This window comes from Drosophila gunungcola, unplaced genomic scaffold (genome assembly GCF_025200985.1).
Source record: "Drosophila gunungcola strain Sukarami unplaced genomic scaffold, Dgunungcola_SK_2 000114F, whole genome shotgun sequence".
NCBI classification, from domain to species: Eukaryota; Metazoa; Arthropoda; class Insecta; order Diptera; family Drosophilidae; genus Drosophila; species Drosophila gunungcola.
In genome coordinates, this window is record NW_026453275.1 from 141,223 (window position 1) to 153,977 (window position 12,755).

General features: G+C 40.0%; 1 protein-coding gene and 1 long non-coding RNA gene across 3 annotated transcripts in view; one reads left to right on the top strand and one right to left on the bottom strand.

Moving 5' to 3' along the window:
- The window catches only part of LOC128265339 (GAS2-like protein pickled eggs), a 57,375-nt gene that overhangs the window by 9,477 nt on the left and 35,143 nt on the right, over positions 1 to 12,755 (top strand). The window lies entirely within an intron of this gene.
- On the bottom strand, positions 10,953 to 12,529 carry LOC128265355 (uncharacterized). The gene is made up of 2 exons (XR_008268855.1): positions 12,013 to 12,529; positions 10,953 to 11,959 (listed from the first exon to the last, which is right to left on the bottom strand). It is a non-coding gene; the product is annotated as an uncharacterized LOC128265355 (long non-coding RNA).

Here is a 12,755-nt window from a genome sequence, read left to right on the forward strand (position 1 = left end):
TATTTACGTCTAGTCAAACTTATTTTAAGAAAATAAACTGTTTTAACTTTTAATTGGGAAAATATGTTTCTTGATCTGATATTTACTGATCTGTAAGCAGTAGATTCTCTTTATTCTCATATAATTGAATTCAAAAATTATCCCAACTTGATCTACAGCCTTAAAAATATTCAAAGAATTAAAAGCCTAGGTTGAAATCATTAAGTGAACATTTATACCGCCACTCTTTAATGTAATTAACATCTGCCAAGAATAAACTATCCCCCCCAAAAAACAGCCAGCGTTTTCCATCACTTTTTGCGATCTTTAGCGATCGCAAAGCAGGCGTGAAATCATCGTTATTATGATGATTTGTTTTTTGCTCGGCGGTGGGCATTATTATCAAATTAACACGGCGCTTCACGGACCCATTATACGAGTGTATAGAAGTTAGGGGTGATTTCGGGGGAGTGGAAGCCAAGCGGATCCGATTAAATGCCTTCGACGATTGTCGCCTATTAACGAAATCAACTCGAATGCGGGCGGTCTGATGATGGGCCTAATCAAAATCGTATTTATGAGATACGACACACACATATATACTATATGTAGTAAGATACATACATTATTTAGTGGGTCAGGGGTGCCAGCGGTGCGTACTTAAATTTCATTACATTTAATGGCGTTTAGTCATCAAGGGATTATTTTTATTTTTATTTTCATTTTCATTTGTATTTGTATTTGTAATTGTTGTATGCCCGTCGAAAGTTTGTCAGAAATCTGTGGAAATCAAAATCCATATGTTTTCGGATGGAATGATAATGCTGAAAGGGGGCGACAAGCGATCGAATGTCCGAATGTGATCACAGCTCGAATGCCAAATGGTTGCGCATGCGCATTTTCGGGCCAGCGAATTATGAATTGAGATGCGATGGCGATGGGTTTTGCGACTAGAGAGACTGTGAACCGAACCAAACCAAACCGGACTGGACCAACCTGATGTACGGAAAGGTGAAGACAAATTGGGCAGCTTACATCATGAGGTGTGCTTTTTTTCCGTTTGTGTTTTTTTTTTTTCTTACGTTTTTTGATTTTTTGCACAGTCTGACAGAAAATATATCTCGCCCTAAGGCCCGGCAATTAAGAATTTTTGTCTTTGGCCTGGCCTTTAAGCCGATGTTTGCCTGGGTGGGCGAGAGATTTTGGTGTGTGTGTGTTTACTTGTAGTTCGAGTGGCTGTAGCTTGTTGCTCATTAAGTGGCTCAAATGGCAGTCAAAAACTGTTGGCCGGAACCAGGCGGCGAAACCCAACTCGGCCAAGAATCATTATGTCAATGTCGGCTTCCCGCCCCTCTCTGACTTTATGCCCCGACACTTAATTTGGTGTTTGGGTTACCTCATAAGTCAACCCTCGACTGTGAAGGTCTATTCTCGGAGATTTTGCAACCGAGTGCGAGTGTGTCAAGTGTCGATCGCTTCGTCCTCGGCCACTTGAGTCAGGAAATCAGAAATCTTTCTTTTTTTTTTTAGCCCATCTCTCGGGGGAATAAGGCTCTTTGTTGTCGGCCATTGATGCTGGAGGATCGCTCGGGTTAAAGGATGGGTTTTCAAGTTCCGAACTCAAATATCCATGACTCGGCACTCCTTTTCGGCTAAAGTGGGATCATCCATCAGGGTGGCTGGTATGAGTGCCTAGATCAAACGATCGGCTCCGATTGAATCATTATGCCCTGACGATCTTGCCCTGATCTTGGGCATCGCTCTATTGTCTTGTGCATAATTTGTAACCAAATTTAGTTATAGTTTGGAGCTAAAGGGAATAGGTTTATAGGGTTTGGTTTTCTCCTGTTGATCTGAGATCTTCGATCTTCGGGCTGCGTGTGTGGGGCCTTGCCTCTCTCGTTACGATCGCCTAGCTGCAGGGGCTAATTTCTGTTAGCTGCGTGCTCGTCATTCCCCTGATTGGCCCCGATCGTAAAACCGAAGCGTGCCTCGTGCCCTGCCCCCTTGACTTCAAAGATCATCCAAGTCTTTTACGATCGCTTTAATACTTTAGCTCCCCGGAACCCCGGAACCCCACTACCCACAGCCCATTAAAGAAAAAAAATAAAGAAGAAAAAGAAAAAGAGACAACCTCGTACCTTGATTGACCGAACGTTAGGATAGATCATTTAATTTAAACTATTTATGGATATTTTATGGCGGGCGATTTGCATTTGGCCAACTTTCCATTTGACAAAATGAAACCTAAACTGCGCTTCCTCCATCAATGGGCCTCCAAATGATTGTGGGGATCATGAATGGAATTCCATTTAACGACGTGAGAACGTTGGGAAGATCCCAGAAAGCAGCAACGATTATGGAGGTGATGGATTAAGAGATTGACAGGATCGTTGTAGAGCAGCCTCTATAAAATTCTATAATGATTTTCTAAGACTTCTTAAGGTCTAGTAAGCTGTGATTATTGCATTTTTGAAAAGGCAGGAAATGTTAGGTGGCCTTCGTTACATAAAGAAAATAGGAAAGAGGATCAAAGGGAATATCGTACAAGGAATTTGAAGGAGAATAACGACAGCGACTTTGGTGAAACCCAAAAAGATTAGAGAAAGGGATATCTGCAGAAAGAGAAAAAAAGTTCGGGCAAATGTATCACAATTGAATGTATTCACCCCAAAATGTAGAAAAACCCATGCAGATTAATTGAAACTCCACCAAAAAAATGGCAAGAATGAAACCAAAACTGGGGGCTTCCAAGGTTTATCCTCTCATACTGCTTCCTTTGAAGACCTATCTAACATCCGGTGTTGAGATTGTGTCATCCATCTATCAAGCCATAGTCACTGAGCAAACAAACACCATATGGCAATGTGAATCAAGCACAAACAGTTGAGGCATTAGCTCTGTTTCTGACAAAGAGTTATTTTATCTTATCGGGTGTTTACGTACGATTTTAGTTCGATTTTGATTTGGGACTGCTGCAGTTCGCTTTTGATGGGGTTTGAAACTTTTTAGCTCAATGTTTACCTGCTGGAGATGTTGCTGTCTGGTAATGGGAACTGAAATGGAGTTTACGAGTTCATATGGCCAGATGTACATATCCATCCAGGGCATAGATATTCGAATATGTATGTTGCGCCCAATTGTTGATTCTGCTTCAGAAGATCTTTTTCATTTGCAAAGACCAAACAAAAACAGAAACACAACTTTCTGTATTGACTGAGGAACTTTATTTGCTGCTTTGGTCGTATCTCTTCATTTGTATTGGTATCTGTATCTGTATCTGTATATCTGTATCTGTATCTTCATCTGTTTCTGTTTTAGTATCTAAATCTGCTTCATCTCTCTGTGTGTTTTTATTGTGTTTACACTTGACTCCATCATGTTGCTGGTGCCTGGGATTGGATCGTGTTGAAAAGTCTTTGCAATTAGCACGCTTTCAGCGCATACCAAGCACTCGCTATTGGGTCAAGGTTAGTAGCCCAACCCCACCTCTAGACCAAAGCCCTAGTCCGTCCCATCGCCAGCCAATCCATCTTGCCAGCCCAACTATCGAGCTGTTTGTATTTACATTTATATTTGTATTTCTATCCGTCTGTATCTTTCTGTGGGTCTGTGGGCGTAAGCACACGGCAAACAACTTCATTTGAGTGGAAATCAGACAAGAAATTGTCGCTGTCGACGTCCCAGTTTTAGGTTTTTTAGCTTACCCCTCCATCTTGATTCAGGTCATGTCGGGTTATATATTAAGCTGGAAAGTTACATACATCGTTAAATTCTAAATGATAGCATGGCGAATCCAATAGCGAGATTTAACTGGGACATATTTGGGCTGTTCATAAGTATCCATTTTGCACATCATGAAAATCAATATAAATTCTTAATTTCAATATGATTATTGTAAAAATACATTCTGATAATAATTAATTGCAAAGAACTTTATCCACTTTAACTGCTTTGCTTCAGAAATTTATGAGGCATAACTTCACGCCTTGTGCTTTGGTCTCTCGTATCAATCCAATTCATTCAAGAGTTTCGACCGATCCACCCTATTCCTTTATCCCTAATTGCAAAAGAACGAGGCATCTTGGTTGATGAAAAGATGGAAATGGAAAGTGGGGATGGAAATGGAAGTGGAAATGCATTCGGAGATGGTAGATGGAAGTTGATGTCAAAGTCGGAGACCTAACCCCTATATAAATGTGAATGGCAATTCATGAGGCTGTTCATTCGTTGCACATATATATATATATATATATATATATAATTTATATGCATGATGCAGCTGCCCTCCCTTCTTCCGTACCGTTTTCATCTTTTGTATGCTCCCCAAGAACCCAGTACCCGGTTTCCATGTTCCAAGTTCCCAGTTCCCCGATTCTTTCCGTCTTTGTGACGTTAATTAGAACGATGCACCATGCGTGGCTGCTGCCGGGGATTGCCATTGGGGAATCTTTCTTTGCTGAGAACGCGATGAGGATGAGGATGAGGGGTTCTCCTCCCAACGCTGCAGATATAGCTTCTGTTGGATTAACGGCACACGTGTCCGCATCTTGCGCTTATTTATTACCTTTCAGCGCCGACTGAAAGAATTTTCCCTTTTCTTTTTTAATGATTTTTTTTTCGTCTCTTTTGGTTTTCACATTTCTGATTTGATACTCTAATTTTTGCAGAAGTTGTGTTTATTTTGTGGTTCAATTTTTAGTTTTTTAAAGGAATTTGTAATTTCTTCAAAGACATAATATCAAGTGTATACACATCTAAGTATCTATGATTTTCAATCTGAAATATTAATATTATAGTAATGTGGGTTTCAACAAAAAAAAAAAAAATTTTTTTTAATTTTGCAGAATACTTAGATAAGTTTAAATTTTCAAGCAAGAATAAAGGAACTTTATTGATATAGTTTTCTGTTTTACTTACTTATTTATTGAAAAGATATGGTTGTGAAAACCATAAATTTTAATTAAAGCTACAAATTTCTTCCATGCGTTGTGGCTTAGTTTCCCCCAAAGGCATTTAATCTTCGGTGTGAAGAGATTGTTTATTTCTTCCCCGCTCCCAATGGCTTCTAATGTATCGCATGTCGGACAAAACGATGCGGACATCGTTCAGTGCTCTCCCTTGAATTCCTGGCCGGGTGCATTCCTTGTGTGCCAAAATAAAATAAAATAAAATACATCGTTTCTTGTTGAAAGGTGAAGAGCCGGGAAAAGGGATAATGGGGATGCAGAACGGACCAGGCCCAAGCAATATCCAAGCCGTTCAAGCGCGAACGGTAACATTTCCGCACATAAATATTTTCCAATTGAGCAGGCCATGCAGTTTATTGGTTTTCACTTTTCAGCCCTTAACCTCAGCACAGCCACCCCATTTCCCCATGAATTTTCAACCCAATCCACCTCATATCGGTTTAATAAATCTTCAATCCTCGTTTCCTTGTAGTTGCAATTTCAATTGCATACTCGCATTGTTGGGGGGTTAAGTGGGGTACATTTGTGTATAAAACTGGTATGCACATCTATTTCACAGCTTGTGAAGCCTCGTTCTTCTCCATGCCAATTGCCGGAAATTATCGTTTAACGCCTTTGGACTATGTCTGTTCTACCCTTTAGCTATTTGGGTATGATCAGATTATGTATGAAATAAAACCTTTCAAAAATCTTGAATATGATTATTTTCATACTCCAAGGGATATATTAAAAAGATCTCATTTTCTTAAACTAAAAAGTAATATGAAATTAATTTTATAAAAGCTAATTTCTATAGAATGTTTATTTAATACATACACCATTTGAATAAATATAGTCAAATTATAGTGACCTTTAACCTTCAAAAGCCAAACTTAATAGAATATTAAACACAATTTCTCCATGCCTTTTAATCTTTTGCTTTGCGTGTCTAAAAACCGCATTCTTCTCTAGAATAAAAAGTGATGGCTACAAATCTTTGATCCAATCTTTAAGTTGTGATTAGCTTAATTAAGATTGATGGATGGCAAACATGTTTAGATGGTTCTGCTTACTTTTCATGAAATCTTCTCTCAAAATGTTCAGATTCAGAATTTAATTTATATTCCCCACAGCATTACATTTTTCATTTGGTTTTTTCCAATCTTCTCTTTTTATTTTATATATTTTTACAATGATGTTTGTTATTTAAGGTGAAGTTTTTAATATATTTATGTAATTGTTTCTACAAATTGGTTTTAGTCATTATCAAGTTTACCCATTCTTGCACTGATTTATTTTCTGTGTATTTGGCATCGGATTCTTGTTGGCCCTGAATGTTTGGACATTTAGTGGCTCCAACTTAAATAACGTCTGGCCCCACCTCTCCGCCTCTGCGCCTCCCCACCGCCCCCTTTCGAGTGCGTTTTCCAATTTGTTGTTTTTCGTATTAATTAACAAGGTGAACGCGGCGCGAGTGTGTTGATAGGTGACCGGTTTTGGGGTCAGTAATGGGTTAATGGCTTGCTCATGTCTGTTTGTTGTCGCAGATTTGTTTAATTATGCCAAGACATGTCCGTGGGTGTTCGTGATGAGGGTGGAAGGGGTTGGTTTATCTATGCTCTTTTGAAATTCTCTGCGCATGCGCAACTCAAGAACAGCAACAACATCGTGGCAACAACAACAGCAACAACAACTGCAACCTGTCAATGTCGCTGCAAAAAAAAAAAGCAACTATGAATTACCTTTGACAAAATGCCGACAGTGAACGCCCCCTCCTCATTCCGCCCCTTGGAAGTCCAACGATTTCGATTCGTTTCAAATTGCAAAAACAGCAAGAAAAAAAAAAATAATAAAAAAAAAGTAAGTAACCAACTCACTCAAAGTGCATTAAGTACACACACACAGAGGCAAAGATACAGGTACTCACACAGAAAAAAAAATTAAGTTCGCTTTCAATTATATCTTTAATGGGTCGTACTATCGACATCCAAGAAACGGAATTCAATTTTTTAAACTTAAAAAATTAAAAATATTTAAATTTATCACTTAAATTTACTGATATCAGCAATCATAAAAATTACAAAAAAAAGAAATCAAATTATCGGATTAGTAATAGATTTCTTTCTGTGCAGAGATACACACAGATTTATGCTTGTTATCAATATAAAATGCATTTTTTTTTTCTTCTTCTCCAGCTACTCACATTTGCATTGCATAAATTTGCATAAATAATTCCATTTAGCTGCAGCAAAAACAACTTGAAACTAAAGTGAGTGAGTGCAATAAAAGTGATGTGTCCCCGAACGGTAATCACCACCCCCAGCACCCCGTAATATCCAGCACCCCGGTGTACAGTTGCTCCATCCGGTTGCAGTTGCATGTTGCATATTGCACATTGCACATTGCACGTTGCACATTGCAGGCAACAACGTATGTTGCAAGGCTCAAAAGTGTTTATTTTTTCTTGGGGTTGGGGGTGAGTGGTGAAAATGTCTTTATTTTTACCCAACGAATGTTGACAGATATGGCCAAATGATGAAGAAAATGTAACCAAGGGGGGGTTAGCGGAAAATTCGAGGGGGTAAAACCTGAGGATTTGCCCGAGGCGAAAAATGTGAGGGTGAGATGATGGGATTTTGTCGGCTTTTTTCCTTGTTTTCATAATCTTCTTAGCCCGCCCATTTCTTGCTGTTGCCTTTTTCCTTATTTATATTCTTGTTGTTTCCTTTAATTTAGGTTGGTATTTTGTTCTTCTTCCAAGTTTAGTTACCCTTTTCTTTGAATTTATTTTTCTTGCATTCTATTTTTGTCTTTATTATTCAATTTTGTACCTAACGAGCAAATAACTTTTACTTTTACATAGGTTTTTTTTTCTTAAAATAATATTTTAGATATTCCCAAACAAATTAATGTTAAATTGCTTCTTGGACTTTATTTTTCATTGCTTTTTTGTCAATTTCCAATCATAGTATCCTTATCGGTTCTTGCAGTCAAGACCCACTCTTTTCTTATCCACCTTCATGCTGTGAGTTTGAGTCCTTCTACAGCTTCCTACCACTTTAGTTATGCCCTGTAAATCGTTGCCCTTTTCGCGCCCCGCATTCTAAATGTTCTGCCTCATTTTGTGGGCGTTGCGAATTCTTTGTTCATTTATCGGCTGCGCAATTCGTTTGGGCCATTCCGGCGACCATTCGTTACGACATTTCCCTCCGAGCTATGGTGTATTGGTGTGGTATGGTATGGTATGGTATACCTACCCCTCCCTGGGGGTTCCAGTAAGAATTCCCAGGCACAAAAACACACAGCTCACGGCCTGATATTTGTGTATGTTCAGCTAGGAATTCGCTGAGTGCTTCTGTAACTGCCGAGGCAATTAATCGATTAGCTGAGCACATTTATTTCGCATCTCGCATTTCTTATTTAAAAGTTTTTTTTTTCTTTAGAGGGGTATTCGGAGGGAGATGGGAAATATGGTGGCGCCGCCGATGCCTTTGTCGCCTCTCCTGTCACCATTAACGATCGCCCAGCTATTTGCCAGTGAAATATGACGGAACAATAATGATAATAATGCACTGGGCGTTGGTCAAGCCCAAGCTCGAACGCTTTTAGAATGCGAATTGGAAATGATCGAAGGCACTGGGATACAGATATAGTTGAGCAGTGAGCTCGAGTAACCGAATGCCAATGCGGAAATGCCGGCTCTGATCTATGGTCTTTGAGACCAATGTCCAAATGTCCAAAGATCGATCTGCAGAGGGAGGCGTGGGTCGTTCTTCGCCGGGTGGGTGTATCTATCTATCTGTGTATCTGGAGCGAAACTGGAGCGAAAAGGAACGAACGCCTTGAAAGCGTGATAAATGAGTGCAGAAAACATTGATCAATGAAATTCGCTCAATGGGTGCCAACGAACTTTGGTCAATTGTGGTTGAATTTCTTGGGGCTACCAAACGAAAAGAGCCTTGAAGACATCAGCGAAATCAACAGACTTCAATAGGAACTGGAATTGCAAAGAGCAATGTGTCAGTGAGATCATTGAGCAGGAACTGTAGCTGCAGAGTGATCGATAAAGAAAATTAATGACCCAAACGGTATACGAATCTGTTCTATTTGCGGTTTCAATAAGTTCATTTTTACTATTGGCGATCAACGGGGGATCATTGACTTTTAAAGTCCCTCGTTGGGCGCTATTTAAATAGTTCAAGCTAACTTTTACCTAAGTAGGATTTTTCCCTAAATAATTGATCAATAGTCCCTGACTTCAATTATTGTCTCATAATCGATTTGCCCCAACATTGATTCCCAAAATGGATCTCGTTCGGGGGATTTTCAATGATCAACGTTTGTCGAGCGCTAATACGCACCCAAAACGGATCCAATTATGTCATTTAATTGATCCGCACAAGTTCATATCCGTGTAATTTGTGCCAGTCTCTTTCGCAGTGTGTCAAAGTTGAGTTGATAATACGATCATCTTGTATAATGATCGTGCAATGGACTCAATTTCGTCTCAGCAAACATCATCAAAAACTAATTGATTGCAGGCACCCCTCAAATTGCCCCACCTGCTGATCACCTGCTGTGTTTTTTTTTCGTGTTTTCTATTTTTCGAAGAAGTAGTGGGGGGGCTTTTTGACAGTTTCCAATCCACTTGAAATTTAAATTACGAAATCGAAATTGAAACTGGCCCAAGATTATAGTGCGTTTCAGCGTGTTTTGGATCTGGGGGGATCTGTCTTTTTGGTCTAGGCCATTTGTTTTGGGCCATTTGACAAGGCTTGGCATTCACACTAGTTGGTTTTGTTTTAAGCCCTCTGTTTGATTGCCGGATCATTATCACAAAATGATGTTGTTTGGCTGGCTGTTTTAACGATTCGACGTGAACATCATCGCGTCCGATGTCTTGGGTCGCAGCTTGATCAGTTGTAATTGCTCTAACCCTCTTTAAGGGCCCGTCATAAATTAATTTAAAGCGTTTTGCCATCGAACCGATGTGAAATCGAAAGTGAATTTATTTTCAATTTCGTTAACCATTATTGAAGTGCGCACATGCGCAGTAATTGTGTCTAATTTGTAGCTCTATCTCTATTGTAACTATCCCCTGACCCTGACTAAGGTCATTCGATCGATCGCTTCGGCGCGACTCGTTCACAGTTTGTCGTTCATTCGTTCGCCGTGTGACTAAAAAAAAAAACAAACACTAATTAATTGTTCTAAAAGTGACACACAAAAATATCGCCTGCAGTCGCGACATGAAAGACCTTTGGCGTTGAGTTAGTGTTGCGCCTGTGTTTGCTTTTTGGAGCCACAAGGTTAGCCATAAATAGCCCTGGGAAGCGAGACTCCCAAATAGCTCGAATGGATCATTGACACTAGCGGATATTTTTAGGGTACCCCACACACACACACACACACACACTACTCTTTTGGGGGGAGGAACTCTTTTTGTTTCGGTCTGTTTTCTAAAGCGCCCAGTGGGCCTCTGAGATGCGATCTACAATCGTGTGTTTTGTGTGCGGATAATGATGATCAATGAAACCAATAAACAAAAAAACAAAACAACGGCGACAACAAACAACAAAACGCCCAACACTCATGCCGGAAATTGTAGAACGTGTTTATGCCACAATTTCAAGTTGTTAAGCCACGCACAGAAACAGACAGACAAAATGCGTCAGACGACGACGGTGACAACAACAGCAACATGCGATATTCGTGCCAAAATACAGATACAGATACGAAGATAGATCCGAATACAACAACCGTTTTTCTACCAAGAAGAGCTCAGTCTCCCGATTCCTACTTTTTTATTCTGTAGACTCCACCTAGAAGCAATCTGTAGAAAGCGAAACTATCTATCAGATGCACTGAGAAAAAGTTAGCTATACAACTTTTATTTTAGAATTCATAGTCTCTAGATATTTAATGGTTGTTATATGTTTTTCCTTCCATGTCTTTATAATTCCCAAGTGGTTATAGCGGAAAGTCGCATACAAATCGCAACAAATTAAAGATGTAAATTGCTAGTTTTTCTTTTATTTTGAGCTTTTTGCCTTCTTATGACTTTAAGGTCTAGGTTATTGAAAGTTAGCCGTTTATAAATTTTTTGTTTCAGTGCATACACGCTCACGCACATCGTAGAACCCAGCTGAACTGGAGTGAACCAAACTATAAAACCGAGCTCCAACTTGAGCCGAGTGCTCCATTCATAAATTCTCCATTCAGATTTGGTTCGCCAGCGTTTCGTCTGCAGATCACGTGCCTGCTATCAAAACAGATCGGGCGGCAAAGTAAGGAGTGTGGCATACGTATGTATATATGGTACATAGTACACAGAGTGGGGAGCAGTTGATTGAACCGATTCGTAATAACGTGGCCAGACTCACGATCGAATTGAGTTGTTTATGGAGGTGGCACGTTGACATCAACGCCTCAAAGTCGCCCCATCTCCATCTCCATCTCCCACTCCTTTAGGCAGGTCCACCAAGACAAAGTCCAACCGAGTCCAACTCGAAGTTTGGATTTGTTTTCCTGGTCGTTCGATGCATAAATTGGAGTGATCCATCGCCGTGTGCGTGTCGCATATCAATTATGCCCTCTGCCGGCGGAGTTCTTCAGTGCCAAAGACAGTGCGTTTCGCCACAGTTAAGCCCACAGATATTGGATTACTGCCTTTAGCTCATTAACTGTTCCTGTTTTTTAGGCCTGTTCAGGCGTGGTATTTAAAAGCTAAACTATGATTAATAGTTATTGTATTAATCTAATTAAAAGCTAACATGTATCTTTAGCCAATTCAATGGGGTATATTTTTTGCACAATCCTCCATTACTTGAACGCCAGGGGATTTTTGCATCAAGGGATCCGCACAGTTGTCCCCCGCTATGTGCTCCAGTTGCTCGCCGTGGCCTGGTTCCTGCTGTGTGTGCGTCTTGACCTCGTTACCAGTGATCTCAGGTGATCTCAGGTGATCTCGGAATCGCAGTCTGGGCCGATGAGTTAGAGTTAGTTTGTTCGCTGGCTGGCTGGCTGGGAGGCTGGCAGCAATCAGTCCGTAAATGGCTAATTAACAACAACGCATAACTCTCACCTGGCCAAAGAGCTCGGTAATGGTAATGGTAATGGTAATGGAAATGGAGATGGAGCATTGGAGGTCTTTACGGACTAGACAATTGCCAATTATGTGCAGGTCCAGATCCAGTTCAAGTTCCAAGTTGAGTTCTAGTTACGGATTGCAGGTCTAGTCCGAGATTTGCTCTTGCTCTTGCTCTTGGACCACTACAACTTGGTGGTTTCCATTTCAAAATCCTAACGACTTTTGTTCTTGGCCCCCGTTTTTGTGTCTACTGCTAATATTGTCATTGGATATGTGGCAATTGTGTCACACTAGTTGGCCACCGAGTTTGGTGTGACTTGAGCTTGGCCAATGCCAATTGTCATTAGATAGTCGTCGCCATCATCATCATCATTGCCTCCAGAACGGACAGCTCCCACTAGGCAGCCGATCGTAACGCTTTATAATCTACTGGGATTATCGCAGTTTCAATTGTAAACCCAACCAGTTCCCTCAAAAATTTTGCCTAAGTAAAGTCCAGATAAAAGTTCAGAAAATTGAATAGTGTGTCGAGGGTTATTTGATTTCATTATGGATTTAACTACGTTTGTACGTAGTAATTAGGGTATTTGGAAAAATTAAATGTATTTGGTATATGTGTATACAAATTCCAGAATTCATCAATTATTACGGTATATACTCAAAACCATAAAAACAAAATGCTCTTTATAAAGTTTTTCAAACTTATATATGCAAAAACAACTACAAATCAGTAATTC